The sequence below is a fragment of the Lycium ferocissimum genome, chromosome 12 (assembly GCF_029784015.1).
Source record: "Lycium ferocissimum isolate CSIRO_LF1 chromosome 12, AGI_CSIRO_Lferr_CH_V1, whole genome shotgun sequence".
Taxonomy (NCBI): Eukaryota; Viridiplantae; Streptophyta; class Magnoliopsida; order Solanales; family Solanaceae; genus Lycium; species Lycium ferocissimum.
Genome location: NC_081353.1, coordinates 25,641,508 through 25,649,551, shown reverse-complemented (window position 1 = coordinate 25,649,551; position 8,044 = coordinate 25,641,508).

The following is an 8,044-nucleotide window of genomic DNA, read 5'->3' as shown; positions in this document are numbered from 1 at the left end:
TACTTTAGTAAACTTCGGGTTTACTACAACTTGTGTTTTGATCATAACAATTTCGTATATTACAATCTAGAACGAATTACATAATAGTATATGAGCTCTTTAGGAGCCTTTATTTATTCTCCATAATCACATATTGTTTGGACACTACTAGTGCCATGATCGACTAGCTAAATAGTTGGCTCTTCGGGAGCCCTTAATTGATTTTGTACTATCAAATATTACCCTAACATCGCTGGTGTCATCACGAAAAAAATGCAACCAAATGAATATTATAAAGACATTCTTAAATTCATTAATGACAAAAAGTAAACATTAAGCTATACAGTCTTTGACACTTCTATCTTCAACTTCTATGGTATATATCTTATTTAGGGAGAACACTCATTAACATTCGAATATTTTGTATCCATGCAAAGAACCTTATAATTATTTCTTTCTTCAGGAAATCTTGGTATACATTGTTATTTCCTTTTGGAAATTCAGTAAGTAAACATAATATATTAATGTGGTTATAGTAGAAAGTATTCTACAAAATTTGTATCCTTTTACGTTGAAATGATACATAATAATTGGAATCAAGATGATCTGACGTACGACAGGTACGTGCAACAGTGATTTTCATGCCATAAAATATCATTTATATCCTTTGTTATTTTATCTGTTTAGGAAGTGTGTTGTGGTATTTTTTTTTTTCATTCACTTCGGAAAATGAAACTTGGTCATTTAGATGAGCTTTATACATAATTTTCAATAACTCATTATTTCTCTCAACAACAAGAAAACACCGCTTCAATATATTTCTCAAACATTTTTCTTCTTGGCAAAAGTAATACCAATATTTCTAGACCACAAAAATACATATAGAACCATTCCTTGTTAGTACATCCCAACACTTAAAGAAAATTGCAGCAAATTAAAGTTAGAAAATATAACCAATTCTGAAGAAGGAAAATTGCAAGCACTTCTTCAAAACTTTGAGACATTAAATCAAGTGCGATTATGTGTTGATGTATGAATAGTCACAAACATGTTTGAATTCATCAAATGAATTTGCACGGTCGTTGCATAAGTTGGTAATGAAATAAATATATGAATCTCCTTTTGAAAGTAGGAAAAAATTGGGGCATATTGGCCTTCAAGGGAATAAATCAGATATTCTTTTGCATCAATTCAATCAAGAAGAGAGTTAATAACTGTGGTTGTACCATTATTAATTTGTATCTTCTCAACTGCCCGTAGTAGTTTTCTTTTCTTTTTCTCAAGCAGAAGAAGACATTGCTTCAGAATATTTCTTAGACATTTTTCAATGTCTTACCACTTCAGGAGTAAGTCTTTAAGTTTTAATACTTCATCAGTAATTTTTAAAATTTTACTACTTCAGGAGTAAATTAAGTTCTACTACTTTAGAAGTAAATTTGAAAGTCTACTTCAAGAGTAAATTCAGAGTCTTATTATATCGGGAGTAAGTTTCAAATTCTTACTACTTCTGGAGTAAATTTCGGTTCTCACTATTTCGGGAGGAAATTTTGATTCTTACTACTTCGGGAGTAAATTCGAAGTTGTACTACTTCAATAGTAAAGAATAAAATATTCAGAATATTTCTGCTCAATAATTCTACCTCTTCTGGAAGCGAAGCGTGGTATTTCACAACAAAGAGCACGTCTCAGATAGTGTAATCTTTACTAAATGTCATGACATTTACTTTAGAAAATGGATTTGTATTTGTGGCATTGATCAATAGTTCTCATTCTTCGAGAATGGAATATAATCATCTGAACGTGCCTTAACCACATAAAATTATGATAACTTAAAGCAAATCGAAGCATGTCTATGATGTAGAGAATTTTTTTTCTCTAATATATCTTTTATTATAATCATAATAAGCCTGTAAAAATATTACCACTTCTGATGATCGTATATTTCTTGCAAACTCTACTGGAGTTTGAGTAAATTTTCTAATATAAGACATTCAATTTACAGAACTGTTGTAGAAGAAATTTTACATATTGATAGACGATAACTAAAATTTCATTAGTCATAGAAAATAAAATTATTGCAATACGGAGATTTAATAGCACAGATGATATAGTCCGAAAAGTGCTTCTGTATGCTAATTATGATAAACTTATACCATGGAGAAACTGAATATATATATGCATGAAAGTGATACTTATTCATGAATCCAAAAAAATATGGAAAAATAGTACTCCCTGAAACTTCCCAACGTTGATAAAAATCAAAAGGCAAATAAAATTTTACATACCTTCAAAAGGCAAGTGATGAATACCTGTTGTGGCTAGGTTGAAAATATTCTCAAAGAATAAGGATTTATTTTCAGAGGTGATTTTTCGCAGAAATCGATTAATCGAAGATGCTATCAGCCATCATTTATCGTGTTTCTCGTAGCACCGAAATCAAAATAAAGAACTTAAAAGATAATATTTGGTATTGCCAATGATAATAAGTATAAAATACTAAAGCAAGAGAATAATATTGTAGAGAAAGAGATACGAGAGGAGAATTCTTATTATTTCTCTTGAGAGATGAAAATACAATGAAAGGAACATCTCTATTTATAATTGAAAACTGACTTAGTCCCAAAGTTACTAACCCTAATTTCTCTCTTAAAGATAGACATCCATAATAAATGATATTTATTTAAAACATGATAGAAATCCATAATAAATAATATTTATCTATAGCAGTTTTTATATTATTCTTTCATTCTTTTTTTTAGAAATCCCAGGAAAACCCACAGCCGCTACCTTTTGGGTGCGCACTGGGTAACCTGCTCACTGTGCAATAGCTCGCAAACCACACAAAAGATGTAAACAGCATTAGGCAAGCCTGGTGCGATGAGCTCTGACTGAGAAGGCTGCTGGTGAGGGAAATCGATTCCAGGTCTCCCATGTGGGAAACCACTCACCCAACCAACTCAGCCAACCCTTGCGGGTCTTCTTTCATTCTTTGATTGTACGAAGTTGTTAAAAATAAAATGCAATGATCAATAATCCATTTTGATCTTCTACACTAGTTCATATAATCATTGTATGAAAGTTATATTAGGTATTTCGTTTTAATGCAAAATAGAGTCCCTCCGGGGTATTCGATAAAATTGGAACAATACAAAGAAAATTGAGAAATTGGCATGTATATGCCAGTCAAGTGGAAAAAATGATAAAATTAGGATACTCCTTCTTATTGACACATTTAGCCTAATATGTCTTATAATTGGCAATTACTTATATCCAATCTCAATTACCCATCATTTTTTACATTCTTATTTGCTGACACTATGTTGAACTCTTCTCCAAAAGCATTTAAATTGTGGATCTGAAATTTGAAATTTAAAAACGTGAATATAACATTGAATACATTATTCGAGGTTGAAGAGAGACCTAAAAGTCCCGTTAAAGACCATTGAAGCTTGATTTGAATTTTTTCGATATGCGTAATTGTGATTTATTTTGATATAGTAACATATGATTTTGTCGAAAACATCTTAAGGAGCTTGAATATAACTTTTGAAGTTGTTTGAACAGTTTCAAGGCGAATTTGAGCTGATTTTTATATTGAATACTCAAGGTCGAAACCACTCTATCCGTGTGTATCCCCTTGTATCTCATGTATGTCATGTAAATTGGTCAATATCAATGAAAATATGTGTTCAATGTTAGAATGTATATCCGTGTATATCCAAAAATATGTCTATGGTATACAATGATATACACACACATTGTCGATGTGATGTTTTCCAGATTGATTTCAGATTTGAAATTTAACCAACTAGTCCAAATCACCTCAAATATTCAATGAATTATGTATATAGTTTCTTCTCTATATTTTCAACAAATCTCAACCACCACTAATCAAATATTTCATGTCCGAATTTTGTTGTGATTTCAAGATTTGAATTTTGATAAGATTTTGTCACTAATGAACTGAGAGGATTGTTGTGATAGAGTGGAGAAATTTGGTGATCTCAAAGGTGATTGGACAATGAAGGATAAAAGGAATCATTATAGCTGTTGGGGGGGGGGGGGGGGCAGCATAAAACACATTGCATTGCTAATTAATGCTAAAAAAAAGGTATTTGACTATTCCATTGTTTTTGGGATAGAATCTCTAAACTAATTTTGGCCAAAAATATGCCAATAGTTATTGGGATTTGTTTATGCGCGTTAATTTTGCAAGAAGATTAGCACGACTCCTCCTAAAGGATGGCACACACACAAATCGAGAAATAGTCAAATTTTTAGCACTAAGATTTGTGGTAGGATGAATTTGATTTCTCTATCATTAAGTAAAGATTTCGAGTTCCAGTCATGAAAATGAAAAATTTCTATTAGGGAGTGTTTTCCTCTTTAATCGGCCTTATGCCTCTCGGACTCAAATTAGTCGGGCAATGAGGAAAATACAGACATATTAAAAATCATTCAACTCATCATGCGCGTAATTTATATATATTAGCTATGCCTATTTTAGATAATTTTTATAGTGACAGTAATATTTATATGGTAATTAATAATATCTACAATTGTTATTGAAGAGAAAAAAAATGAAATAAATAAAAAACACTTTATTTCAATTATAAAAAAGTCACTTCACTTTATAAGATTTTATTAGTAAGAAAAAGGAAAAAGAACTTCCAAAACCTAAAGTTAATTCACTTTCATTACATTTTTGTCTCTTTAGTTTGAGCATTCTTTTTCCTCAAAGGGTATTGCTTCACACCTCATGATCACCACGCGCACTCCACCTTTCACGTCTCTATTTCCATCTCTATATAAAAAAAGTCGCAACTCCACTTGACGACCTAAGCAAAAAGATTTACCTAACATAACTACTTGGTTTTAGAAGATATATAGTGTCTGCTTGAATTATGATCCATGCATATTATCTTTATTACTTAGAATTTCGTTTTCCATGTTTGATAAAGTGCTCGGGTTAGTTTGTACGCACATCAACTAATTTATAATTATGGTATTTGGGTTAACTTATCCATGCATTAACTAAGACAACTGAGTACATGCTACCTCCAGTATTGATGGAGCCATAAATTTTATCAAGGGTGTACATTCAATATGTATTATATATCCGTAGTAATACGTAATAATTGACATGTCTACACAGTATAATTTTTCGGCAAAGGGGTATTCGGTTGAACACCCTTGTTGGGTTGTGGTTCTGCCACTGAGTACCTCCCACCAAGTATAAGTATCGGGTAACTCTTTTCAGTAATTTTTGGACAGATGTGAATAAATTACCTAATACTTTTGACATCGCTGGAATTTGTCGAGACCTTATAATTCTCAATTCACTTAATTAACTACTAGGCCACACCTTGGATGTGAAATCATATCGAGATTTTCTTGAGGAGTTCTAAATTAATTGGTTGTTCCACCCATCAAGATGTCGACTTTACTATGTAAGTTATAGTTTTATGACTTTTGATGTTATGGACTATAGCGTGTAAAGTTCATCTACTTTAATGTGATGAAAACAATTCTTTTTTTACTTTACTGTTACAATGAATAAAATTATGGCTATAAGTAAAATTAACCTTATTCATAAGCAATCCATTGGTGTTTTCATTTGGAGAAAGCTTTAGTGAATCCATTGGAGTTCTCGAGTTAATATTTAGTGTTTCCTTCGTCCTAATTTTTGTGATTTATTTTGTTTTCGCAAATTGTTTTAAAAAGAAATAAATTTCTTGAATATGTTGGAATGACTCGTAGATATTTATTTCATTATATATGTATATTATTTCATTGAGAGTAAAATAAAAATCTAAAGTTAATTTGTCTCTAAATATAAAAACCTTCAACTTTTTTTTTTTTTTTGAATAAATTTTAACAAAATGCATCATATAGATTGGGAGAGAGAAGTGACTCCTTTCTCACAAGTCACAATGTTTAAGTCCCGAATTATTGGGTAGAATGCATGAGTAAGTAGCTAATTTGAATAGTAGTTTAGATTAAAATTATCCTGTTATGCATGTTCAGTGGGTTAACGTCAGCATTCTTTGGTAAACATCAGCATTCCTTGGTAAACATCAGCATTCCTTCACAGATGGATTATGATATCATGCTTTTGAAGTTTAAGTTTGTGGTTTGATCTGTTCTCTTTTCTTTTTTAGTTTTTCAGTCGGTGTTCAATATCTGCATTGGAGTCCGATTAAATTTAGATTCACATCGGAAAATCCCATACTAGGAGGTAATGCGCTCATTAATAAAGACGAATCTGTACCCGAAAAACTCGAACCCAAAAACTCTAGTTAAGAATGAAGGAGTACGGCACTCCACCACAACCCTGGTTGGTAATCCAATTCTCTTTTACTTCTGCGATGAGTACCAAGGAGAGGAGGGGGGGGGGGGGGATACACCACCCAAACATAATACACTATACTAATATCTTACTTGATATGTACTCGATCAATTGAATGGTGCAATAGTGACTCATGTTTACAGGGAGCAAAATTGTGTGGCTGACTGCCTAGCAAAGGCAATGTAGACATAAAAAAATTACCCTATTTAAGTCAGGTCTCTATAAGACAAGTCCAATGTCCGTTAGGATTTCCTGAAGTTGCTCTACCTAAACCCTAGCTCACACCTATATATATATATATATATAGTCCATTGAAAAGGTATCTCTAATAGTCCATTGAAAAGGTATCTCTAATACCTCATAGAATCTTGGATATTCACAAAGAGATCAAGACATCAAATACTATCTTTCACAAGACCGAAATGGTCAAGAGGCGATCTTCCTCAAGATCAACTCTGAAATATCAAAGTGTTGCCGCCGTTCTTGACGATCAAATACATCACAAGAAAGCCAAATCATCCTACATTTGAGAAATATGTTACTAACGGCCCTCGAATCATGGAATCATGGAGAAAATTTAGGAGAGTAGAATCAACACAAAATTGTATACTCACAATCTTGATAAATGAAACACTTTTTTTTTTTTTTTTTTTTTTTTTTTTGTGATCGCAATTTTTTTTTTGTGTATCTTGAAAATTTGTTGCAAACAGGCAGATTTGATCCCTATTTGATCAGATCCCAAATTTCCTGTAACTTGTTTTGGTTAATTTATGCCTCTTTTTGACAAAAAAAAGCTAAAGTCTTTTCATTAGTTTTCTGTTAGGGTTATTTGTCACGAGTTAGAAGTTCTAAAATTATGCTGTGTGTATTTCTGAATGTGCGTGAAATGAGCTCTATAGTTTTGTCATCTAAAATTTATTACTTATGTCCGCGGATAGTGTAATGAAATTTTAACGAATACTTAGTGTGATTTGGTTGGTGGGATGGGATAGACAAGGATATCTCATGAAATTATTTTATTCCACCTTTTATATGGCATAATTTATCTCAGCATTTATACTAAAATAGTGGGATAAAATAATCTTGGGATTAAATAATAATCATTACCAAACGCAGGATAAAATAATCTCTTACCAAACGCAGGATAAAATAATCTCATAGAATATTCCGAGATTATATTATTATCCTTATCCTGCCAAATAAATGACCCCTAATGTGTTGTGCTATGTGCGAGAGGCGCAAATTTGAGCTTCCTAGGTGGCAGCTTAATTGTAGTTAAAGTTCATCAAATGAGTAATAACTGAAATTGAGCTTGCATTTGTGCTAATTTGAAAGGATTCAACTATATACCCTAATAGTGTTTACAAAACTACATAATTATTGGAGTAATATGGTTGTAACTGGTTATTTACCATCTTGTCGAAGTTACCAATACTTGTTTGCTATACATATCTGCAACTTGTTTTTAAGTAACCTAATAGTGCAGAAGAAGAAAAAATCACGTTGTTAATTAGTGTATAGTATAAGTAACCCTATTCGAAAGGTGTTTTGAATTATCCCCATTTTTTTTTCTCTATTGTGGGGATACTAGTCGGTATGTGTGCCCTCATCTAAATAATAATTTTGAAACCGACTATAATTAGGTAAGATGATGGTGCTTGTTAACGTGGGATTCAATGTAGGGGTAATGTACACTTCATCATAAGAAATTACATT